Source organism: Stegodyphus dumicola, chromosome 4 (assembly GCF_044657685.1).
Source record: "Stegodyphus dumicola isolate Sdum_Otavi_A_Nest chromosome 4, ASM4465768v1".
Taxonomy (NCBI): domain Eukaryota; kingdom Metazoa; phylum Arthropoda; class Arachnida; order Araneae; family Eresidae; genus Stegodyphus; species Stegodyphus dumicola.
Window position 1 is genome coordinate 214,555,282 of NC_140771.1, and position 27,661 is coordinate 214,582,942.

Genomic DNA, 27,661 nt, shown 5'->3' on the forward strand with positions numbered 1-27,661 from the left:
AACTGATGACAGCGCATCTACCGGTAAAAATTTACAAATTAGCTAGCTGTCTAAGAAACTATGAGAGATATAGAGTAAACGGGGGAAAGAAGTAGCATCAAATTAGTAGAAAAAGGAATTTTTAAGAAATGTGTAATCATATAGGAAGCTGTGAACACTGGTTTCGAGACCTCGTGTTTGCTAAAACGAGTATAACATGGCCTACTCCTAGAGTTAAACAGGTGGCGAGACATCTAAATGCTCAAACAATAAGGAAATGATAAGATATTATAATCGAAGAAGGCCTTGCTTTATGATGACACCCTGGAAAACTTTCGGAGCAATATGTGTTTTCTTATCGCTCCACATCTGAACATTCAGGCCATTAATCGTCCTACTGAAAGGGACTGCTAGTATTATAGTTCGTCATCGATACAGTAAATGTGCACATCTAATTTATGCATTCCTCTTTCATTAAACATATAATTAAATCCCTTGTGCTAAGTATAACTAATGCTAGATTAATAATTGTTTTGATGAACCTACATCATGGCATAAAAAATCAACCTAACATGTGAAATGTTAAAATTAAAATTCGAAAAATTAAAATAAGTTTACAAAGTATTTTCTTCTTCCTAACCGCTTGTCTTCGTGGTATAACTAGATGGCACGTTCGGATAGCAATTGGAATATCTATTCAAATCTAACGAGGTCAATACACATTTTGCACATCTCCTGCGTCGATAACCCTAATGACTTCTCATTACGTAGTGCCTAAGTTCGTGCTTCGTAGGCCCATACATTATTAACAGGGATATATCTTCAGATTGCACACAATTATATTACATAAAATATTACATTGTGCTCAAATTCGTGCTTCGTTAGATTCTTACATTATTCACAGTATATTTTATATTGCTCTGTGCGTTCAGGATATTTCGACATTTAGCCTTAATGACTCTACAAATGGCGTGCAAATTAAAAGGAGATGGATGAAATTCCTCACCCTCAGGATTTGGCAGTTGTGTCCCTTCATCCTCAGTCGTCCTTTAAAAGAAGGAGTATGTAAGATATTTTCTTCTTTCTTACTCTGTGATGTCGTGATGTAACTGGAAGCCCGTATGACGCGTAATCGGGAGGCCTAGATTTTGAACTTTGCACGTCTCCGGCATCGATAACCCTAGTAACAGTACACAGTAATATCTAAGGCGTTTAATTACACTGTCTGTGACAGCATAACACTAACAAACTTTTGACATTAAATTTATATCTTCACTCATGTATGGTTGTAGATGGTCCGCATCGTGGACATAAAGCATTTTTAAAAAGACCACTTTAACATTAAAAGAGGATTTCCAAAGTTTAGCTCAGTTCATTTTCACCATACATTCTGCAAGTAGGTTTTCTTGGTAGCTTTGTAATGCTTTACAATATCCTAATTCATTCAAATTTTTTTAGATATGGATATCAAGTTCCATATTTTGCCACTAAGAATGCTTCAGTCTGCCTCATCTAGTAGCATACTTATTTTTTCTATAGAAAACCACATATTTATAATTATAGCTATCTTCGTTTAAATGTTAATTAATAATAAGGCACTTGTTCATTGTAGCATAAAAAAGAAAAAAATCACCCATATAGTTCCCGATTTTAACTGCAGTAACTCCAGCAGATTATGAAATAAAATCACTAAATGACACTAGAAAACCGCATATAACAGGTTTCATGTGCTACCAACTGCTAAGGAAAGTATTTTATATTTTAATTATCATATTTATCGTTACATTTTAAGTAAAATTAAAATCCTTCGATATGCATTACTCAATAACATTATTCCAACAATCCCTTTTATTTTACGTCGTCTTAACAGGATTTCATTACCAACAATACATTTTTGCAAGTTTATAGAGAAATCTGATTATTATCGTTTTATCCCATTTCTGTAGAGTTTCTCTAAAGAAGCCTTGATTGAAATCGGATTTGAAATAAAGCCGTTTTTTGCTGCGTTGGAGAAACAGTTATATAAGTTCTTGCATTTTTGCAGGCTTTTTATGTTAGGTTTCGTTAGTAAAGTATTCGCGAACTTTTTATCTTAGATGCGTTAGTAAACCAAATTTCCCATATAGGTAATATGTCATATTACCTTTAAAGCCAAATTTCAAATTGAGGAAATTTGGTATTTCAAGCCACATTTCTTCATATTACCTTTAAAGGCATTATATTATTACATCGTACTACCAATCATATTGTGAATATATCAGTAACTGTCAGCTTGAAAATGCCTAATTGACAAGTAAGACAATGGGCAAAAGCGCAAAGTGGCTCTACATGTGAACATTTATTAAAACTGGTAAAACACAACAGGGATACAGATTTACAGAGTGCGCAAATACAAATACGAGTTAAGTGTAAATAAAGTAATATCTATATATTGAATAAAACAAAAATATACAATAAAACAGTAAATATAACTACTAAATCATTAAATATTAAATTAATTAATAAGTTATTTAAATAAAGTGTGAATATAATTAATTATGTTAAATTTCAATTATAATACACATATGAGCAAAAACGAAAACGAGTTCGAGAGACAAAAAGGGGAAACAACTAATTATTGTATTTAATATATAAATACTAGGATTCAATAATAAAAAAGGCCTTGTTATTTATGTTAGAGGGTGATATTTAAAAACGTCCATTTTCATTTACGTACACTAGTTTAAAAAGAGTTCAAGTAATATTCAAACACTTTTCAGAAATAATCAAATTGAATCCCATGTGCTATATAACTGATGTTATATTAATAACTCTGTACACACGTTTAACATGTCTTACCAGCAATAAATCTATTTAACAGTAATTAAACATTAAATAAGCATAGCATTAGAAGTTTCATGTGCTATGTGAGGCTATACCAGCAACTAATTCAATAGCCTAAAGAAAATAACAGATATAGACATTTACAATAGTATACGCTTGTTTAAAAGCGTTCAAATCAGCATCGAAGAAATTTAATGATATACAAATAAAAATCTGATGTATACACCACATGACTTCCTTGTACGGAATATTAAATTATACGCATTTTTTCTTGCATTTCATTTAAACATATTGGATTTAATTAAATCTACTTTGCCAACAACGCATAAACCACAATAGAATAAATGAATTCGTTAAAATTCACTCTATTATTTTACCATAGTGACACTCTGGCGCTAGTCTCACTTAACAGTATTATATTTTGTTCATATTATAACTCAGAATACAGAACGTTTATATGATTTAAAGAATTATGTAATCGTTGCCACATGTTCCATTCAAATACTATAATAAAGGTAGAACGATGTATAAAAGAAATTAAGCCAACAAAACAAAAAGAAACAGTTTTTCACAGACGATTGAGTATTTCTCATTAAATTAATTCAGTTCTCACTTCGCGACAAGGCAAAAATACATAAAAACTCAAAATATCTGTATTAAAATTACTAATTATTAAAAATTAAATTCCTAATTATTAAAAATTAGGTAAATCTTAAACACTTATTTCCTCGAAAAAATTCCAGAAAGGATTAAGTATGATTTAATTCGCAATAATAAATGAAGGCGTTATCTTTGTTGTTGCGAAGCTACGTTTCTCTAGATTGGCAACAAATTCTCTACTCTGTTTTTTCAAATGTAAACAAGCAATGGCCGCCGTCAAAAAAATTATTAGGCTTAGCGGCACTTAAACAACTTTAAAATTGTTGATAATTCTAAAAATATTGCATACAGATTTACTAAAGGCATGAAAACATTAACCAGAAGATAAGAACCACATAATTCAATCATTTGTAAAGCAAAAAACGTACAATTTACAAACAAATAAGAGTAAAGAAACTGAGATCACTGAGCCGGGTAACAGAGTGAATATATACATAAATATATTTATATACGTTTGGTGCGACCGATTGCACCCAAAATACGAGGTTCACATCTACATGTTATAGCAGTCCTATATACAAAATTTCAACGTTCTGAGTCTACTCGTTTTTGAGTTATGCGAGATATATACGTACGTACAGATGCCACGAAAAATTCTCTTCAGAATTCATTTTAAAGCAGTTTATAATTTTTTTTGTTGCAAAAGAGTATTTTATTCTGTCCTTACGTATAGATATCACACAAAAACATCGTTAAATTGCATTCGATGGCGGTCAAAAAGGATATGTTCGTTGAAATATGCTGCCTGAAATTTTCGCGATTACAATATTTCCTTTTTACTTAGTACAAGGAAGTAAACACTAGTCCACCGGAGTTTAAGATGCAGCATATTTGAAAGTTTGTTAATATTATGTAGATTCTATTATAATATTTAAAGCAACAGCGTCAGAATTTGACAGTAAATAAAAAATAAAATCAGTTCATTAAAGATTTGTGTTATATAATTGAAAGTTCATACCAGCAAAATAATTTGCAATAAAACAAACACTAAAATCAGAACGAAAAACAAAATTTCACGCACTTAGTTATTTATTGACCAAAAATTCCAAATTGTTCGTGTATTTGTCGAAGGCCGTAAGTTGGCCCAATGCGATCAAGAAACTATTATCTTTCTTTGTTTTCCGCTCATTCATACCTATCACTGCTGCCTTTAAAAATTATATCAATCTTCCATTTGAAACAAAAGACATCTTTTAATTTGTAGTAGGATGCATATTTTACTCTAAGCATTTAACTAAGATTTTGCCTTTTCACGCTTTAAGATGACAAGGCAACGTTAACTTAAATTTCCGCAGTTTAATGCACGCATTTTTGAATTTAATTAATCGATAACTTGTGTAATCTTAAGATTTCTTTCCGCAGATTTAAAACTATTCAGATGTATGGCGAATAAAATGAGTATTACTCGTAACCGTAATCAGCGCGTCAATTTCAGAAACAGCCGCTGTTCAAATGCAAATAATTAAAATGAAGAATGCATATTCATACAATGCTGAATTTCGAGGATTAAAAATTACATCGCTAGTTATTCTTAGCCAGTGAATTCTTTTCACCATCGATAACTGGTTGTGAATTAACTATTTCGGTTTATTCATAATGAGGGCAGTTGTCTCAAACTTCCAGTGAGTGAAAGGAAATGAATTCTAAACTGACGATATTTAAATGGACTCAAAAATAAATACTTCTGCTTCAAAATACGGTAATTCGTGATTGGAGTAATTTGGGCATTCTCCTGTACAATTATTTACAATCCTTATTTCTCACATGCTTTTAAAAGCAAGTTTGAGAAGCAGAGCATGCAGCTATGTTGCCTACTGACATTCGTTAAATTCGTGTCTCTAAATGAATAATATATTTTCATGATTGTCTTATTATTTTTTAACTGCTCAAAATTGAGCAAGCAATTAGCAGTTCACTCATGTAGAATGCTAATGTTACTAAACATTAAATGGGCCGATCCTCTGAAAATCGATTTCATGCGCTTTTATTTTCTATGTAGATGGAATGAAAAGTTTCAATCGCATTTAAATAAAGAATAGAATAATTTTAGTGTGCAAGAATGTAATAATATTTCTACAATTTGAACTGTTAACTACTGATTTTGCATAAACGTTTTTCATGAATATATTTCTTAGATAATTGTAGTTCTTTAAGACCGGCGAAAGAGACACGCAAATGTGCGTGTTCACGGAAATATATCTAATTTTCACACGCCTCATTTTTTAAAAATTTTAAATCCTCTACATTGTTAAAGAATGAAACTCTTTTATTCTGCTATTATATTATGGAAAATTTCATCTACCTTAGGCAAAAATTATTATTCTCTTTAAATATAATGTGTTCCAATATATACGATTAACAATTTGAGTTATTATTAAAATTATTGTATATGGAACACATTTTAAACAAATTACTGTTTTGCGTTTCCTTGCATTTTGATTTTATCATTTACAAAACTAGTAAATCGCCCTGTGAAAGAAAATTCATCTGAATGAAATCATTTTGAAATCCAATGAATAATGGAGACCACAAATGTCTTCTTGAGTTATTTTTAAGAACTCATGCATTTTAAAATATCTTCAGTATTGCTCGATAGCATGTAAAACGATAATTTAGCTATTAATTAAACCACCATGTTTCATTTGATGAAGAGGTAAGGAACAAAATAAAGAACACGAACACACATTTCTAAAAAGGAGGAAAAAAAAACTTTCACATTTCCGAGTGATTCGAAATGAAATTAAATGAAAGATCTGAACATCCTCCGAAAACTATTAAAGTGATTGAAATGGAATTGAGTATATGCAAATCAGTCAATTCTGAAGTCAGCCTTTTGGGTTTTGAATTCGTTTTTATCCAAATCCGTGTAACCAAGTTTCGTGATTAACCGATGGCGTTTTAAAAGTACTTTTTTCTTTCTTTCGAAGAGCTTCATCTATTTAGTTTGTTTGATTTCGCCATTTTCTTTTCATTAAGTCTTGTCTCATGAGAAATAGATCAAGGGCAATGATTTAATTTAAATAATCTTCGTGTCGAATAAAGTATGTAAAATTTTAATGACTTTTTTTTTTTTTTTTTTTTTTTTTTTTAATATGGGAGAAAATATTACCCTTTTAAGTATAACACTTTTTTAAGGATTTTTCTAAATTTTTTAATCTCAGCATTAAAAAACATATTTTGTACCTGAAGTTTGTTCTAATCACTCGAAATACATAGGAGAAAAATGCATTTAATACGTCCTTTCTATATTGAATTTTAAATAAAACAGTGTTTCATTCATTATTCTTGAACAAGATTTGATACTAGAAGACTTACTAAGTGTTTTTATTACATTAATTAATTTCATTTTAAATTCAGCTCCAAATCTCCATTAAAATATTTATTTTAGTAAAAGTAGTATAACAGACGATAATTTGACGTTATAGATTTGATATTACCTACGAAGATTTATCAAAATTTGTATCCAGTGTACGCATATAAAATTAGATGCTGGAATGTTTGGTAAAATTGGCCTTATAATAAACGTGATGAATAGTAGATTCTTGTGTAAATTTAATTCAGTTAAAATTCTGTACACATAAATAAATGTATCCTAACATTTTCTTAAAACGAAAAAAATAGATAGATTTTTTTTTCCTTCATTGATGAAAACAGAGCATGAAAATATTTGTAAGAGCTGGAAAGTTAATTGAATTTTCTAAAATTATTTTTCTGTCGTTATTGAAGATTAATCTGTACTATTTTACTTTTCAAATCGTACGTGACGCCATTTTTAGAACATGGCGTATGCAAATGAATAAATAAACTATTATGGCTCAAAGAAAAAATCTGATGTGTACACCACATGACTTCCTTGTACGGAATATTAAATTATACGCATTTTTTCTTGCATTTTATTTAAACTTATTAGATTGAATTAAACCTACTTCGCCGACAGCGCATAAACCACAATAGAATAAATGTATTCGTTAAAATTCACTCTATTATTTTACCATAGTGACACTCTGGCGCTAGTCTCACTTAACAGTATTATATTTTGTTCATATTATAACTCAGAATGCACAAAATGTATATCATTTAAAGAATTATCTAATCGTTGCCACATGTTCTATTCAAATACTATAATAAAGTTAGAACTATGTATCAGTTTTTCACAGACGATTGCGTATTTCTCATTTAATTAATTCAGTTCTCACTTCGCGAGAAGGCAAAAATACATAAAAACTCAAAATATCGATATTAAAAATTACGAAGTAAATTTCAAACGCTTATTTCCTCGAAAAATTCCAGAAGGAATTAAGCATGATTTAATTGGCAATGATAAATGAATGCGTTATCTTTGTTGTTGCGAAGCTAAGTTTCTCTAGATTGGCAACAAATCCACTAGTCTCCTGTTTCAAATGTAAGCATCAATGGCCGCCATTAAAAACAGGCTTAGCGGCAATTAAACAACTTTAAAATTGCTGATAATTCTAAAAATATTGCACACAGATTTACTAAAGGCATAAAATCCTTAACAGGAAGATAAAAACAATATAATTCAATCATTTTTAAAGAAAAAAATGTACAAGTTATAAACATATAAGAGTAAAGAAACTGAGATCACTGAGCCGGGTAATAGAGTGGATATATATATAAATATATTTATATACGTTTGGTGCGGCCGATTGCAACCAAAATACGAGGTGCACATCTACATGTTATAGCAGTCCATATATACAAAATTTCAACGTTCTGAGGCTACTCGTTTTTGAGTTATGCGAGATACGTACGTACGTTCTTACAGACGCCACGAAAAATTCAATTCGGAATTAATTTTAAAGCAGTTTTATAATTTTTTTTTTTGAAGGAAAAGAGTTTTTTATTCTGTCCTTACGTACAGATATCACGCAAAAACATCGTTAAATTGCATTCGATAGCGGTCAAAATGGATATTTTCGTTGAAATATGGTGCCTGAAACTTTTCGCGATTACAATACTTCCTTTTTACTTCGTACAAGGAAGTAAAAAGAATTAATTTGATTAATATAACTGAATACCCAGAACCTGAGTTGGGTGGTTCTGGAAAAATTTCCTATTAACTCATAACTTAATTATTCCTGACTATTTGTTTGCGTGAAAACAAGTCACTTTATATGAACGTCTAGATTTCAGGTTTTCTGCTATTTTTGATAATCAAGCCGTTTTTATTCATCATATTCAGTCCAAGTTTATCTGCATAAGGACATTTCGTTTAACTAACTAAGGGAAGCATATTCTGCGGATCCAACTCTTTTAATATAATCTGTAAACATTATTTTGAAAGTTAAAATTGTAAAGGGAATTTAAGAATTTAAGAATATTTAAGAATATAAGCAAAAATTAAATCACAATAAATTTATGTATTTATGTTATTAAAAGTAATATTGAATGAAAAGCAAATAAACAAACAATCAATTTTGCAAACAACAGATAATTGTTTTTTTCAAATGTTTAAAAGTAATGATCTGAAAGTTATGAAAAAGAAAGCCGAAAGCCGTTTCTAACTCCAATAGGTAATCTTTACTTGAAGCTTGCAACATTTATGACAAAAAGCCCCATTACGAAATTGAACAACAAACTGTGGTTTGTTCAACAATATACTATACATAAATTATCTTCGTACGAAGCTTTCACAACGCTCCCTTTTTTAATTTAAAATAATGCGATCTTTTATTATCATTGTGGAATATTTATCTGCATCTGAAAGAATAAGAAAATGAAGAAATGTTGCTTAAAATATTGAGAAAACCGTAGAACTCAGATGTTTCAACGTGAATGTTCTTACATATGCTGATTAGAGCAAATTTCGTTTCACGAATTTGATTAACAGGACAAAGAAATTTATAAGCCATTTGTATCGTCGCATGGATATTATGGATGCAATAAACTCTTATGAACCCATTAGCCTTTATTCCCATCCGAGTATAATCTTAATCATCGAATAAAAATTTGAATTTTACTCAGTTGCTCGATATTCACACAAAATGCAGATCTTTTTGCAGTGCTTTTTAAAAGTTTAGGACAATTCGTAACAAACTGGGACTGAAACACCTAAATCACTGTTTGGTCTTCTACACCTGTTTCTTTCAATTTTACACTTGTCTTGTTCATATAGCTTCTGGACGCGTTCGGACAGGTCAGCTTACAAGGAATTTTCTACTTTTTTATAGCGTGCTTTTGTTGAGTAATTGAAAATCATGTCCGGCTAGAATGAAGAGGATTGCAGTTCAAATCCCAGCAAAGGCATTGTTGATCTTTCATGGTTCTTGCTCTGTAATAACCCTGATAAATGAGCCCTAATTAAAATGTGGTGGCGGTTTCTCGTTACCATCAGGATTTGACGACTGGCACCTCTTCTAAACTGCCCTTCAAGTGGAGGAAAATGAGTCAACTTTTCTCCTTCTTTACTACTTGTTATAACTGGATAGAACGTCCAGCTAGCATCGAAAAGTTTGAAGTTTGAATCCTGGCGAGGCCATTTTTATGTTTCTTGCACCCAAATAAAAATAATGGCCCTACAGAATGTTTGAACAGTCTTTCGCTCCCACATTATGTAACTTGGATTTCTAAAGCGGTCTCAAAAAATACTCTTGCGATGAGATTTCATTCTGCGCATGGAAAGTAGACTGCAAGCGTTTCGTATCTGGTAGGCAAGAGGATGATTGAGAAGACAGTCACTTTTCCTTTGCAACAAACCGAAAGAAAATAGTACAGTATGACGGCTCGGAAACTTAACTGTTCTTCAGCCTTTATGACTACTTCAATATAATATTAAGATTAAACCCAAATTTCTATTTAAATTTCTTTTTATAAACTGATGATATATTACAGAATGTAAGCTATAATATGCTGTTAATCATTGCTATTGGCTAGTGTATGCTATCTTCGATTGGGATTAATAGCAAAATTCAGGTCTAAATTTGTGTAACAGACGCATTGTATAATTATACTTTAATCATGATAATATAGATTTATTAAAATTTCAAACTTTTAAGCTTTATCAGTATCATTACCAGTTAAAGCATTGAACCATACTATACCAAACATGGGGAAAAATCATTCCAAATTTTCTGAAACTGCATTTTTAAAACACCAGGCCATGTATAACATTTTTATGGTACACGTTAGTTGCATATTTTGAGCTATGAATATGTCAACAATATATTAATTGAAAAACAGTAGACTTTCATACACCTCTGTATTTTAATAGCTTTAATATTGTTGCAAGCTCTAGTTTCATTGATACCTCTTTAAGTAATAACTTCAGATAAGCAGAAAGACGTTGAAATTTTGTTATAAAAATGTGTGTTATCTGGGAAAACAAACAATAAGTAGCTAAAAAACTCAAGGGAACACGGATATTAACCAATTCCTTCTTAGTGCACTAGAAATGTCATCAATTCCCGAAATCAGTCGCAGAGTAAACTCTAAATTGCAATTCAGCTAACCGCTAAATCACTGTAAAAAGGGTTTTCGGAGGTTTCGGAAAGAATCGGTTTTAAAATATGTATTTTAAATATGTATTTTTAAGGTTTAAAATATGTATTTTCCCTAGTTCTCTGGAAAGTCACTAAGTTAGTGGTAAATTACTAATGCTTGCGACAAAAATCGTAGCTAAGGATCATCAGAACATATTTGCCCATATCTAGCGCTTCGTTGGAGCAATTAATTAAATGATGTTGGACTCATAAGTGAAAGATCAACAATTCGAAATAAACGCTTACATACAAAACATGTGCCCACAAATTCGCGAAAATGCAAATAAATCTTTTAAAAGCATCACCTTATAAGAAACAAACATATAAAAAGTTAAGTAAAACAGCGCACAATTTTATAACATTACAGTAAAACAGCGATGCAATAAAATAATTTAAATATTTACAGATATTTAGAGCAATATCTTAATTTTCATACTTTTTCCTTCAAAAATCTCATTTTTAATGAAGAAGAGATTTAGAAAACGCACGTAGAATCTAATGAGAAGCGAAGATGTTGCAACATAAAGGGAAAAGAAACAATAAAATTAAAAATGCTTAATTTAAATGTAGCCCTAGATCTTTTAGTGATTATTTTAATTGCTTATTATTATTTTAACTGTTAATTTAAACTTTTTAATATTTATCTCGAATTCTCTATCAACGGCTAATAAATATTTGTTAATGAGACATTAATTACCTTTAAATACAAACAGAACCTGGAATGTACTTGAAAAATTGAATATTGTTACAGTAACAGCTGTTACAACCTAATTTAATAGCTGCTTAAAAATTCGATAGAAAATTAAAAATAATTTTTACTCGTATTATCAGTTGTAGTTAATAATATAAATTTGTCAATTATTTTTCTCATTTGTTTCTAATCCACCGACAGTATTAAAAAATTATAAATATGAATAAGGAGCGTAAGGGTGAAAAGGAGAGAAACTAATACGAAAGAACATTTTCTGGGAGTATTCGTGGTAATAACGCAAGTTATTACGAATAACAATAACAATATTTTCTTGGTAATAGTGTACGAATTTTTTTTTATAAATTTTAAAACTAAGCTACATAATAATTTCTTCATTCACATGTATATTACCTAACATTAAATCTATTTGATTTATAAAAAATTAAAGTCATTTTGTCTACGTGCTCTTGTGTTGTCGTGGCCATTTGAGAAATCTGAAGAATCCAGAGATAGCATTGTTGCTCGTTCAGGAATCTTTGTTCCCAAAATTGTTGTCTCTGAAATGCTGCAAATAAGTTGCTGGAGTAGTCTCTGCAATGACGCAAGAGAAGAAAGCAATGTCCAATGTGTCGTCACTAATTTGCAGAGATTGTAATTTGAACATCAGTTCACCTTTTCGCAATCACTCTCTCAATGAGACGAGGAATATAAAGGATTAAAAGCATTCCTTTCGAGTGCTATTGTGGTAAAGTAATCAGCGTAACAATCTTATCAATCTTATCTAAGCTTTTAGAAAATATCCTTCCAACAGTCTTAATATCTTGATAAACTTGTGCTAGAAATGTCTACTCTCTTTATTCTTCCCCCGACGACACGTTACATTACATTATTCGATCATATGATTGTTAACGTGTTTTCTCATTTCATGAAGCGTCCACCATTTTCTAAAACGTTTTCTTAATAATTCAGATCCGTAAAGCTTCTTCAATTGGTGAACTGGATTTCCTCGAAAATTTTCAGATTTACCAAATTTATCCGCTTTTAACTAATGACAGGTGACAGGTGAGAGCAGGTCCGGACACCCGGACGGCTTACATAGACTAGTCGGGTATCGTCCGGATCCCGCAACTATCTGAAGCTACACTACGAAAACAATACAGGAGCAAAGTACATGGCCATACAAGGGCAAAATATAGATTTTTCTGCGAGCGAAATTAAACATTTTCCTGGCTACATCGCATGCTAACACACTGCTACACATACTCGCTACAATATACATTTCATAATATGCATTGCGTTGATCATTGCACTGTACTTAAGGCACATTTACAACTCAATGCTACACTTAATACACTATACATTCTTTGCAATATATTACGCTGAACATTATTCTTGACAATTCAACATTGATTCTGAACAATGTAATTGTTTAAAACTGACATAACTGGATTATATAGTACATAACTTCGTTATATAAGACAGACTTAAAAAAATAACTTGATACAACAGATAAATAAAATTAGAGCTCTTAAATAAAGAGCAAAATTGCACGTTACACACAAATTACACATTTTGCACACAGAAATCCTCTTTGTTTACTTTGTGCTCTACTTATAATATACAAAATACAGATTTAAGAACATAGTACAGCCCATATTACTTTTGATTAAATAACATGTTAAAAGTTAACTGTGGCATAAATTTTACTGTATTCTTAAAACATACCAAAAATAACTGTGTAATTAAACATTCTACTGGTTACATTGCACCTTAACATACTGCTATATATAAAACACTCAATACACTAAAATTTTTATAATAAATATTACATTGAACACTGCACTATATTTAGGACACCTTACAAAACTCATTTCTACACTTAAATGCACGTAGTGGCTACATATTACATTGAACATTATTCTTGATTAAATAATATAGGCAGTGGTAGTAACTCTTTGTTATATACAACATAATTCTTAATACAAAAAGCTTATAAAAAACACTGTTAGAAATACACATTGAGGGAAAAAATTACAGATTAAATTAATTGCAGTTAAAAAATTACATGTGCTAGATACATTAAATACCGTATTTACCATGCACTATACATTTCATAATATACACGTTAACACATTGCTATATATAAATCACTCAATACACTAAAATTTACAGAATGCAATAATATTTACATACATATAACTACTATAATATTTACTACTATAATATTTACATTCTGTGCTCTTGAATAGATTAAGTTGTAGTTTTAACTAATGACATTCATTCAATCTAGTTCTTCCTAACGCTTTAAAAATTCCAAGACCTTAATTTTTAATGTTTTATTAACTTTCCCCCGACAAATGGCGCTACATTCGTACTCGCTTTGCTCCACCTTTTGCTTTAGTTATAAATACGGTTATCACTCCCCTTTATTTGCTTTAGAGCTCTTTATATTCCCTTTATTTTTTTAGAGAAGGGAAGGGCTCGTAAAGATAAGGATTCTGTGTCTGATCGCTTGCGAAATCAGTAGTTTTATTCAAAATCTACTACTGCCAAATAAGGGTTTAAACTGCCAAATAAATTATTTTGCCTGATTTTTATATTTTATATTGGTGTGTTTATTTTCCAATATAAAACGGTTTTAAACAAATACTCTTATTTAAGATAGAAAATCAATTATACGAGCTTCCATTACACAAGAGTGCGCTTTTATTCGAAGTGGAAACTTTAAGTATAATACACTTTCTACTTAAATGTTTATATATTTTTCACAAACATTTCACCGGGAACGCAGAATCTGATAGCGTAGAAAGTCCAATCATGGTTCTTCACGTAGTTGTTCTAAATAACAGACAACACATTTGCATGTCAAGTAGGTGGAGGATAGTGTGCTAAGGAGAATCTGTATTGTAACTTCCCTCTTCTGTTTTTGTACTAAAATGTAAACTAGCTCTCCTCTGATTAAGTAAGTGTTGGAGGGTTTTAGCCAGAGCGTGTTCTGTCTGATGAAGGTTACGTTACTATTTGTTATTCAACTATAAGCAGTTTTGTCTACGGTGCTGTTGTAGTCCTGCAGATAGTGCTGTCACGCTGGAGTAGGATAAAGGCCAACCTCTGCATTTAAATATGTCTGCGTAGCTTTTGACGAACAGGTACTTAGATTTAGTTGAATTTAAAATTCTGACTTTGAGTTCATGCCATAAATGTTGGTTGATTTGTAAGCACCAGATGTGCCTTTATTTCAACATACTTGGTTTTAAATAAAAGGGTCTTTTACGCCCTTCATACGTTTCTGTTTGCTTATCTAGACATCGAGATATGACCCTTGTATGTTGCCAAAACAAGTGAGAATTTAAGCAAATACAATTAACTCGTGCTCCAGGTGTTATCTACTCTAGCATTATATTTAGTGAGAGGTGTGTGCATGCATTTATTTTACACAAACTATAGGTCTATATCTATTGTTGTTATCTGCATCCGGGTTTTTAATTTGCATTTAATTTGTTTATATATTTTATTCTTGTTGCCATATACAGGGGGTTTCCATTATTAAAGAATCCTGTTTCGAAGCTGCTTAAGGCGATACCAGTCATCAGGAAACCGTTAAATTTTATTTCGGACTTAATGAAGAAAGGAGAATGTCTTTCAGTGAAAAGCATTAGTTAACAATTACTACATAATGTATACGTCACCAGAGGACGTTTAAAAACCCGGTAGTGAAAATGTAAATCTTTGTCGCCTACAAGCAGCAACTGTTACAAAACCTATAAACATTTGCGCATTTGCGGAGATTTTGTTTTCAATGTGCTTTCTGCCCCCAGTTACGATGAGTTTAAAAGACCGCGCTTCATTGTAAAAATTGTTTTACCAAAACAGTAATTCCGCAGTAGCTGCTATATGGAAATTTCGGACTTTGAAGGGTTTCAAAGAAGTTCAGTGAATGTTAAAAATCAGTGGAGAATGATAATGAAATCTGAAAAAACATAATCTTTTTCTGTTCTTCCTAGAAAAGGGAAAAAACTCGTCTCTACAGCAGGTTGCGCGTTAGGTGGTGGAGGATACCACTTCCAACTTCCAGGCTAGCACCAGGAGTCCGGCGTGTAGCTGAGGTGTTAGATATGCCACATTTAATTGTCAGCTGTTGCTTCCATATGATTTTGACGTTCGACGCCAGTTCTTACTTTAGTTTCTGCTCACTTTGAGGTCGATTAAGAATGGCCTTGGAATATCCTCTTAAAAGAGACAAAACGTATTTTCATTTGTTTGGTGCAGTGCCGAATCTGGGAACTAGAAAATCCGCGTTCTTTTCTACCAGATTCACCAAAAGTGATGGTATGGTGTGGATTTTCTGCATCATTTATTCTCGACCCGCACGTCTTCGAAGAGTTAAGTTCTGCTAGTTCAGGTTCGTATTTGCTTAACAACAGATTTATTAGATATTATACATTACTTGAATCGATTTGACTAGAATACGGTTTTTTATAAGATAAATTCATATATTTAATGAAGAATTTTGAAGAAAATAAGATTAAAGCCAAGACAAGACGAGAGACAAGAGCTGTTAACAACATCTCATGACGAGTCCTGAAAACCAGAAAGGAAACCAACAAGCGAAAAAAATGGGAAACAGTAGTACCTGAGGAGAAGGGGAAAAAAAAGAGGTTAGATCACTGGTACCCTAGGAAGGCAGATGATTGGGTTTGGCACATCCATACTCATTAAATACTCATTAAATTAAATAGTGAGCTAAGGGTATTTTATGTAGGACTGGATAGCTGAGCAGTAAATATACTCAAAAGGAAGGATATCAAGTGTTTTTCTTTGTTTCTAAATAATGACAATTTCATTTAGCTGTGAAAGAAAACCTAAAAATACATTTTAGAACTTCTTTTACAGCTGAGTGAAGCTCAGTCTTGTTACTCTATAAATTACCGAATATTTATATCCATAATATTTTATCAAAAATAATTATGGTCTTCATTTTTTCTGATTCTTTAATTAGCGAATATTAAAACTTTTGCTTCAGATAATCATAATTTTAATTCTGCTGTTCCTGATTACTTTTGTTACAACTTATATCGATTTCGAAAAGAGTTATTTAAACGAACGAAAGCCTTAATCTAAACAATTTATACAGACATATTTTTGTAAAATGTCGAAGGATGTCAATGTTTTTCCGCTTCAAAATATCATTCGAAAATCTCGAAGTATTCAAGGAAAATATTTTCTTAAAAATATTAATATGTAAAATGTGGGTTGTTTTTTTTTAATATAAAATTGCTATGCATTTTATGTTCTCTAGATTTCAGTAATTTTCGTTCATCTCTGAATTATTATTTTCCTAAGGTTGTTTTGTTACAAAATTTAGGTTATATCTGAAATTAAATGAGAGAATTAAGTTGGTGATAATTTCAAAGTTTATTTTTAAGACAAGATTAATAATTATGTTTTATTTTCTTTAAAAGTTATTTTATTAAATTTGGGTAACGTAGTAATTTGTGTAATTGCTAATGAACTTTGCATAAACTGCAGCATATTTTACAACATTCACACTATTTGAGAGGAATTCTATTGTCGTATGATCTATTGAAGCTCATTGACTATAAAGGTCTTATGAGAAACTATGTCTTTTAAATTTATAAGGGTCGTAATTGTACCATATATGTAAGTGTCAGTTTATTTCTTTGATTTCAAATGATTCTGATAATATATGTTAATACTGGAAATGGCTTTAATCATTCAACTATCATAATTTATGATAGTTACCGGCTTGGTCGGTATAGTTACTAACAGAGTCTTGCTAGAAGTCCGAAACCAAGACTATGGGTTTTGATTTCCCTTGTTTGCCTTGACTTTATGTGTCTATTTCATTTTCTTCTAAAGGATGCAGTATCGGTCTTTTCCCTGTGGTGCATGTTGGAAAGTGTTTTTGATAGTGAAAGTAACAAATGATTGATGGCCATGAGTTTGGCCATGTCCTATTTATGTTTTGGAGCAAACATCGGACCATTGAACAATATATATATATATATATATATATATATAGTAATAAGTCAGATGCCTTCTGAGTATCTCAAAAATGAATTTGTTCAAACACAAAATTTAAATCTTCTGAGTTTACTAGCATCATAAAACTCTTATGGTTTCCTTTATGTACAGATCCCTTAGTAGCCGAATGGATTGGAAGTTCAGTTCAAAGCTAAAAACTCCATTAAAGCTGGACTGGAAGTCCACTAAAACTCGGCTGGAGTTGAACTGGACTCCATTGAAAGTCCAGTTTAAATTCCAGCTAGCGGCCATTTTGACACGACATCAAAAGCCTACAAACGGGCTAATTGCATCTACAATTTTATGGTTTTTTCCATGTGTAACACAAGTATGAGACATTTTTCCTTATGTGATTTTAAGTAATTTCTAGGAAGGCATCTCTTCCTTTGTCAAATAGCTATATGTACTTTTTCTTATTCAATTAAGACAGCTATGTATTAAGAACGAATGATTACCTAATTGAACTTTTGTAACAGTCATTAAGGGAAGAACATCTTGACAATTGAGCGGTCATACTGCACATATTTAAATATATGCAGTATAACCGCTTTGAATTTGAGTTCTAGATGGAAACTGAAGACAGGAGATCGATAACATTTAATAAGTTAATAATAAACGTTATTCTGCTCGGTATGTAGCTATAACTCTGATTACAAATCTGCATCTCTTTATGGGGAAGAGAATTGTGGATAGACAACACTAATATATTTTAAATATATTCAGTTAGATACAAATCTGGTATGCGGTAAGTTAATGAATTGTACGATGATTGGAACATGATGAGCTTTTAGAGGTCTGCGTTATTATCCGAATTCTACGAAATGGAGGCAGTAGCACATATCGTAATTATTTTGATGTATCTTATCGCTATCAGGCTTTCATTATTAGTAGTAAGTAATGGTCAGATGCCATATTTAATGATTACTTACTCTTCACACGATATCAGATTTTGGTCGCACATGGCTTTTCCTAGTAGGCCAAACCTCAATAGTACATCACCATTCGAATTAAAATGTCACATGCCATACATAAAATGTGGTGAATACTAAAGACGAACTTAAAAAAAAAAGAATCTAATCGATCTCTGAAATTTTTCCTTTCGATCAAAGTTTAAGCTAAAAGAAAAAATACTTTATTTTCTTAAGTATTATTTTTGCATTGCTTTAAAATTTTCGTCTATTCGGCATATGGAAATTACTTTCCGGATAATTTTCAGAAACTAGAACATTGCTGATCTTTCCTTGAATAAACCACCAAGTTAATGATTTTTCCAGTTCGTTATGTTCGATGCGCGAATTTTCTTTTTCTTCTCATTTTGCACGGAATTAAAAGATTTTCTTTAACATTCAACAGCAGTGTTTAAAGAAGACTACGGTATGAAGTGTTCTAACAAATGTTTTCATTAAATTTTCTCTTAATGTCCATGCTATTATTTTTAACTAACCTTTTTTTTTGTTTGTTTGTTTGTTTAAAGGAGAAAAATTCTGTATGGAATAAAAAAATTGAAATTTAAAAAAAAAAATAAAATTAAAGCATTAAAACAGTTTTTTCTTTCTAGGTTCAAGATACGAACGAGAAGAGAAAAAAAATTACTAAAATTAGCAAGATATGAATTTCGCAACTCAAAAACCTTTTTCCAAAAGGATCGCTTGTAACAATATGCACGTGTAAAGTAAACCGAAACTGCATAAGAAAACCAAAATTGGACGGCACTTAAACGGTACAAACATACTTAAAGCCAGCTTTACGCGGGGAGATGCACATACCAATGGCCTTTGGGCTTATAGCTAGCGTCTATAACCACCATATCTTTCAAAGCGGCTAAATTATGTTCCTTTATTTCTTTATTATAAAAATCTTATTGCTCATTTTTTATATCATTCCAAAGTTCATTTGAAACATCTTCCTGATATCAACCATTTCCTTGGCTCTCTGAGCGTTTCCCAGATTTCTGAGTTGACAGACAGTTTTTACGAATTATTGAGAACAGTTTAGTATTAAATTTGAAAAAGAAATTTATAAGCTACGGTTTACATTAGTTTTCTTTTATACGTAATATTATGAATCCCGAAATTACTGTCGCAACTAATAAGAGAAGGTATTTGTTAATATTCATTTTATTATAATAAAATTATAATAAAATAATAAAATTCTCCGAGATTTTTCTCTTAGATCAAGATTTAAGCTACAAGAAAAAATACTTTATTTTCTTGGGTATTATTTTTGCTTTGCGTTAAAATTTTCATCTGTTCAATAGATGCAAATTACTTTCGAACTGAGGATGACTTGTCTACCGCACCTTACAGAAAAGCTTTAAAGTTTTAATAAAAATTACGATCATAAGCACCTGTTATCTGAACTTATTTGAATGTACCTCAGGCTAGATAACATTACGATCTGAAATATCTGCATGTAGGCAAACAATGGTACATTCATTCTACATCGTAACCTGGGACATCAACTCGTATTAATAACAAAATTTCTTGTCTTGAGTCTATTTAATATATATATTATTATTATAAAACCTCTGGTTTCAGTAATTATAATTCATAATTCGCACTAAAAACTTTAAATTCTTTTTCCCATTCCAATATAGGTGCTTTTCTTCTTTTTCAGACAGAAGAAGTTAAGCTGTTGAAAGCACTTCACTGTATTTTTACATATAAAGTTTTCATACCGTATCCAAATCATTAGCATAAGAATCAGTTACATTCATTGCTTTTTAAATTACTTTGCATAAAGAAATTTAATTAAAAATTTTTTATTTCAGTTGCATTTGATTTTTTCTTAATTCAGATATTTTTTATTCTCCACCATATCCTTTACTTTACCTTCCTGATTTTATTATCCCATAGTTGAAAATCATTATCGTAATATAAATCATACAATTTATATAATCATTTTGATTTTTTGTTTCTCTTTGACAATGAAGTATATGACCAACAGGTAGTTTGGACAGCTGAAATTCACGTATTATTAGGTGTGAATAAAACTCAGAGTTTCAGACGTATTTTTGGTGTTTTCGAGGTGGCATAATAATAGATTTCAGAGCCCGTTTTCGTTTCATAGAACAATTCAGTAATGTAAAATATTCACACTTTGTATTTTATCTTTCGGTCTTCCATAATAACTATAAGAATACATATAATATTTTCACCCACTGATTATGAATTAACCATTTTATTTAGGAAAATTACGTAAGAAATACAGTTTTTCCACTCTAATTCCAAGATTATTTACCACAAACTTCGGAGTGCTTTTAGTACTTCTTTCATTCTAAGAACATAGCTTTGAAAGTGCAAGAGCCTTCACAGAAACTTAATTAAGAATATAGAAGAAAGTACCAATCATACTAATAAAAAGAAATGCAAACGCTATTTGAAAAGTAGCTTTCACCAAATTAAACAAAATTAAGGCCACTGTATACATACTAATTGAAAACACAAACCATGGAAAATTTTTTGTGAGCATTGCTGACGTAAATGTTAGTGTGCTATGAAAAAGAACTGCAGAAAAGTGTAGTAAAAAAGAATTGGAAATGTGGTGTAGGATACTTACATTGAAACGCTGGATTTGCCTAATTAGTTCGAATAATTCCATCAAGAATACGAAAAGTCTTTTGTTTAGTAGTTTCAAAGAAACACATAGATTAACTAAAGAAGGCCTATTCCTGTTTAAACCTATTCCTTTCATACATATAATTTTTTTTCACTTAAAACAATAATCATGGTTTCTGCAAATTATAATGGGAAAGTAAACGATTCTGACCAACTACAATTACTGATATTAAATTTTTAGGGTTTAAAATAATTCTGAAAATTTTCATACATATAATCAGTTGGATACACATAGTTTTTCTACAAAGTCATAGAACTAATTGTTTAAAAAATTCCAAAAAACATGTCAAACGATAATTGAGAGCATTTATTGCTATAATAGCTAAAAATATTACCATCAGAAAATGTTTTACAGTTAATAGTTTGGTTTGATCCAATGAACATCTGATGTTATGAACTCGAAAAGAGCAAAAATAGCAATAGCAGTTTTCTGTTAAGCAGGAAACTCCAATAGCAAAAATATTTAAAATGTTGTGCAAAACATCGAGGATTAAGTATTAGCACGATTCAATGAGTTTCGTTATTTCGGACAATTTCATGATGGACTTTAAAATTCTGATCATGAACCGAGAAAAAGGCATGTTTTGCTATTTCGAACTCATGAGAATATGGAAAGATTTTTGACGAATGTTAATGAAACATCATCACTTGTCTTAATGATAGCTGATAAGTTTAATATTAGACAAAACTATAATGGAAGCTAATAAGAAATCTTTGCCGCTTTTAGTCCCTAGACGACTTATTTCGACACATAAAGTATATCGAGTTTCTGTATTTCATGATTTGATCTAAATAACAGACATTAAGCCTGATTTATTGTTCAAACTGTTAATGGAAATCAAACTTAGCGCTTTGCGGATGATCCTGAGACATACCTAATCAGTTATAAAAAGGTTCATAACGGCCCTTAGAAACAGTCAGAAATCTTGAGTAAAGGGCAGATTGGTGACTTTTTTCGACTGGAGAAAGATAATTGAAAAGGACGTTTTGCCTTATGGATTCCATATTTTATTAAGATATAATAGACCGACTTTTGATAAGAAGTCAATGCGTTAAGCCTAAGAAATCTTAATCGAATAATTGGTTTCTCCTGCACGACTCGAACATTATTCAATTTCCGTCAAGCTGTTGTTAGGAAAGTAAAATGCCCTAATTCTTGAACATCTCCTTTATTCACCAGATTTGGTAACCGAAGACAGCTTTCTCTTCCTTTAAGCGGAATCTCATTTCAAACATCATTATTTTAATCGCATTTGACTTGTAAAATGGGACTTAAACTCTAAAAAATGAGTGTTATATAACCTTACAAAGATTGTGTAAGTGTGAATGTTCTTTTCTTCAACTTTTGATTTTGTGTAAACTTGGCCCTAAAACTGAGTAGATGCGTTGTGCATTATAATGCAAATGCATTTTAAATTACATTAGTTAGAGAGAGTATTAAAAGAAAATTATACCAAAGGCTAGGAAGACTATTAAAATAACTGTTCATGGTGACATACAGGTTGACGGTGACCGGTGCTGGACGATGTATTTATAAGGTATTTCTCCCGCCTTCTTAACATGCCTTCATGATGTAATGGTCAGCACGCTCGAAGCGTATTCGAGAAGTCCGTGGTTCGAGTCTCGGCGAAGCATTGCTCATTTTTCATGATTTCTGCTTCAAAATAACTTAATGCCTCTATACACTAAATTTAGATAAATAATTCAACTGATAGACAGTGGTGAGAAGGCCATTGTTTAACATTGTATAACAGGTTCATGGTTACAGATAGACAAGTAAATTTATATAGCTTATTAAATTTAAATACTTCGTCAGACAAGGAAAATGTACAGAATAATGCAAATATATAAAACAGTATATAAAAGTAAAATGGTCAAACCAAAGCAGCATGAACATTAAATAAAAAAAATGTATCCTAATGGTATAACAATTTAAAGGACAGGAGGACTGTGGCATTAAGGACACTGGTGGGCAAGACATTAAGGAAACTGTGAACTTTACAGAACAACCTGTTATATCAAAATTAAGACTTGGATCACGGAAGAAGAAGATGTTTTTATGACGAATTATGCATAAAAATTATGACGACAAGTGTTAATTGTATTATTTTCAAGTAAATTTCTTGTCGGTTTCAACTCTCAAAACGTTAAAAGTCCTAAAGGTTTTAAAGTGCTACCATTTACCCATAAAATACTTACGTTTCTATTTACACATGCTTTACATACACAGTTTTGGCGCAGAGCTTGTCCTTAAAAAACACTTTATATGTTTTTCAGATCAAATTAATAAATCAAAAATTTAAAAAAATTAATATATTAAAAACGTTAATTATCTCATTTTTTTAGGGGGAAGTTAACAGCACTTCTTCTGACTCACTCAAATATTAGTGCGCAAAACAAAATATATGTAATTTATTCCTTACGTCGGCTTGTTTCAATAATGATACCAGATTCTTAAGAAGAGATGAATAATAATAACAGGTAGTATGCTAGCAAAAATGTGAAAAAGATTATAGTTAGTCCTCTTTCTTGTTTAGGTTTCATTCGCAAAGTAAATCAGATATAAAAGATTTCATAGTCTCCATCCTTTCTGACTTGAAATTTTCTTGCTACCTTAGAGAAGTACGAAAAACGTTTTAGTTCACTCTCATTACTATATTAGCTTTTCTCACAAACTAAAAGAACTGTGAAGTAAATTACTTTCTTGCCTCGTATTTATTCACTTTGATCATAAATTACGTATTAGTTCATTATCAAAGGGTAACCTAAAAAAGTGAGGAAATTAAATTAAGAAGAATGAATAAACAAAATATACATGACATTTCAAATAAAAATAATTAATTAATTTAAATGCAATATCAATCCCGTTGATCATTAGAAATTAACTTTAATGAAATTTAAATTGACCTCATCTCATCATTACAGGTTTAATGAAATAATATATATTAAAGGATTAACTGAATTATTACTTTATAAGGTATTTCTCCCACTTTCCTAGCGCGCCTTCGTGATGTAGTGGTTCTGCACGCTGGGCCGGTATTCCACAGGTCCGTGTTTCGATTCCCGGCGAAGGCGATTGCTATTTTTTCATCTTGCCTGCTTCTAAAAAAATCCTAATGTTTCTACCAATGGCGCCCGAACAAAAAGGGTGTTGGATTCTCCACACCCAGGATTTGGCGATTGGGTCCCCTAAAACCCACAGTCGCCCATTAAAAAGGGGAGTATTTCTCCCACTTTCGTAGCGTGCCTTCGTGGTGCAGTGGTTCTGCACGCTGGGCCGATATTCCAGAGGTCCGTGGTTCGATTCCCGGCGAAGGCGATTGTTAATTTTTCATCTTGCCTGCTTCTAAAAAACACCTAATGTCTCTAACTTTAAGTACTAGTTAAATTACTGAATAAACCCCTGATATATGATAATATGATTGGTTATAAGAATTATAAGAATATACGCACTCCACTTGAAAATATTGGCTTCCTCCTTGTCTAATATCTACCCTGTTTGAAGAGGTAATCCAAATAAATATACAAGATTGTTTGCAACTGGCAATAAGAACAGAAGAAGTATATTTGTAAAGATAGATGACGAGAAAATTACTTATTCCTAATAGGAAAAGTTTCCCAATGCAGCGGATAAAATGACAAGGAGGTATAAAGGAAAATAGAATATATATATATATATATATATATATAATATAAATTGCCGGAAACAAGAGAGAAATATTTCATTTATTTAAAATTTAATGAAACTCATTTATAAAGTATTATTACCCAGAAAGATGTAATTTCTTGACATGTCCCTCATCACTTCTAAAAGATTTCAATCATCCAAAGATCTCTTTGAAACATTAAATTCTCTGTCTCTGACGCTCTAAAATCCTCAATTTACGTGCAAGAACAGTTCGTTAAAGACTTCATCTGAATTCCACTGAAATGAAGAGAAGGAAATAAAACCTAAAAATGATGAAAGAAAAAATAAGATAAAAGGCTTTCTTTTTATAAAAGTGCAAGATAGAAAAGAAATAGAAAGCACAAAAACTTTTGGATCATTGAAATGGAAGAATAGAAATGGAGGCGACTTACAAGTAAAGGACATTAACAAAAGCGAGCATCAACTACTACGTTACATGACGAATCGTTTAGTTCTTACAAAGGAAAAAACTGAAGAATGAATAGAATTGAGAAGAATCAAGAGGGACAGACATTTTGTATTTTTGTGATTGGATTCCCGAAATATTAGCATCGAACTTGGATATGTCAGAATTTTTTCCTTAAACTCGGTGTTCGCTTGATTAAATATCGATTAACCATTAAGAAAAGCAGCACTTTAAGTGACTGGAACTTTGTAAGAAGTTCGGACATGTGGTTAATAAGAGTATTATTTCCGATTTCTTTCTCTTTCACACTGTAAGGGAATAATGCTCAAGGAATTTTTTGCGTTTTTTTCCCCAACCCCCAACAAACGAAAATTAGCATATGGTATTCGCTTTTATTCTTCCATCGGATTCTTTTATGTCTAACAGCTTGCATTGAGGGGGGACCTTGTAAAATCATCATTCAGCATATTTTGCATTATGTAAGATTTTAAAGATTTTGATTGCTATTAATTTCTAAATGTTTGTTTTGTAATTGCTAATTTGATAATACTGGGAAATTAACCATTAGTTTACACTCCACTCAAAGTTAATTGTGTACATGTACTTCAATTATAATGAAATTACTAATTTTTATATATTAAAACAAAAAATATTGAAAGAGGCTTCCTGTTACAACTGCTATTCGTGTTGGATTTAATTTGCTTATATAATAAGCCCGGTGGTGCAGTGACTAGCACGTCGTGCAGCAGAACCACAGGTCCGGGGCTCGATCCCCGGGCTGGGCAAGGTTGACTCAGCCTTTCATCCCTTGAGTGGGCTGATAAAATTAATACCAAGTTCGCTTGGGGACTAAACACCGGGGGTCCTGTGATTAGTTGAACACAAGTCCATGCAAAGATGCTCAAGCACCTCGGAGCCCACGGTCTAGAAAGCAGATATCAAGGCGCCGCCGGGCGTGGCTCTCTAAGGGCTGTTTGCGCCACTGAGTTTAGTTTAGTTTAGTTTTATATAAATTTAACAAATAGTATTTTCGTTAATGCATAAAGCATTATAAAGTGACAAATGGTATTTTATCTCTGCCAATGAGTTTAATGAATCGCTTTATTCCTGCCAGTTACCACGGACATTTAAAACAAAAAATAAAAAATGCTCTTAATGAATACTTTGCAAAAAATATTATATAACAAGACGCAAACATTCATGAACTAAATGCAAATGAAAGTATACCCAGATAAGCAGATCCATGGTAGATTCTTGATTAAATTGCGGACAAGTTTCTCAGATTTTTTAGAACCCATTTTCTCTTATTACATCATGTGGTCGTTCCAGTGCATTTGTATATTCTAAGTTGACTATTTTGTAGTTCTCTATGTACAAAAAGAGGAATTTATTGAGCAGCTCGCGAGCATTAAATATTGTGTTCTTTCAAACTGTATATTCAAACAAGAGACAAAAACAAATCTTTAAAATTTCAACGGTAATTTATTGTCACAACATTCTGTATCTCATTGTGTTTATCTGTTACTTATTATGTTTATCTGTTATTGTTGTTACATCAAAACAGGTGTTCCCAATTTAAATTTTGAATTCGAAATTGTATTGTAATCTGTGCGGTGGGATTATGCGATGTATACCATAACAGTTGAATTCTAGACTCTTTCGCAAGCTTCAGGTGCAAGCTCAGACCCTATCCTCAACCGTTTCGTTGTGAATTCTTATAAAGCTTGCAGTTTTTTAAATGGTTAGTTAATATGGGAAGGCAATACCAGGTGACCCATGGTACATCACTGGTGTTCGCCATACCTTTACCTGTACATGTTTTGCTGAACTGTTTGCGAATAGGGTCGATATGTCTGACGCATCCAGGTCTGTTTTGCACAAAGTTTGCTACTAAAAGCAGCAACCAGTTTATTGATCTACTAGTTCAAACATCAAATTAGTGAAGTATTTTAGATATTTATAAAAATTTCTCAGTTCAGTTCAGGACGGCTTAAGTTCCAAATAACATTTCTACAATATATATATAAATATATATCATACATCTGTTTTCAAGCTCGACGTGGCTAAAACGGCATTACGGATGTTGATTTGAAAGTGATATGTTAGTGATTATTGCAACATATGTGAATGGTACCAATAGTCTGAAAACAATCAGTTGTATATTTTCGAGCAGAAAGTAATTGTTAAGAAATATTCTAACAGAAAACATATTCTGCGAAGGAAACAAATGAATTGGAATATAACCCACATTTT

General features: G+C 31.4%; 1 protein-coding gene and 1 non-coding gene across 2 annotated transcripts in view; both read left to right on the forward strand.

Moving 5' to 3' along the window:
* LOC118189736 (alkaline phosphatase-like) overlaps positions 1-27,661 on the forward strand; it is an 818,836-nt gene that overhangs the window by 430,699 nt on the left and 360,476 nt on the right. The window lies entirely within an intron of this gene.
* TRNAI-GAU (transfer RNA isoleucine (anticodon GAU)) lies at positions 24,560-24,633 on the forward strand. Its single transcript has one exon. It is a non-coding gene; the product is annotated as a tRNA-Ile (tRNA).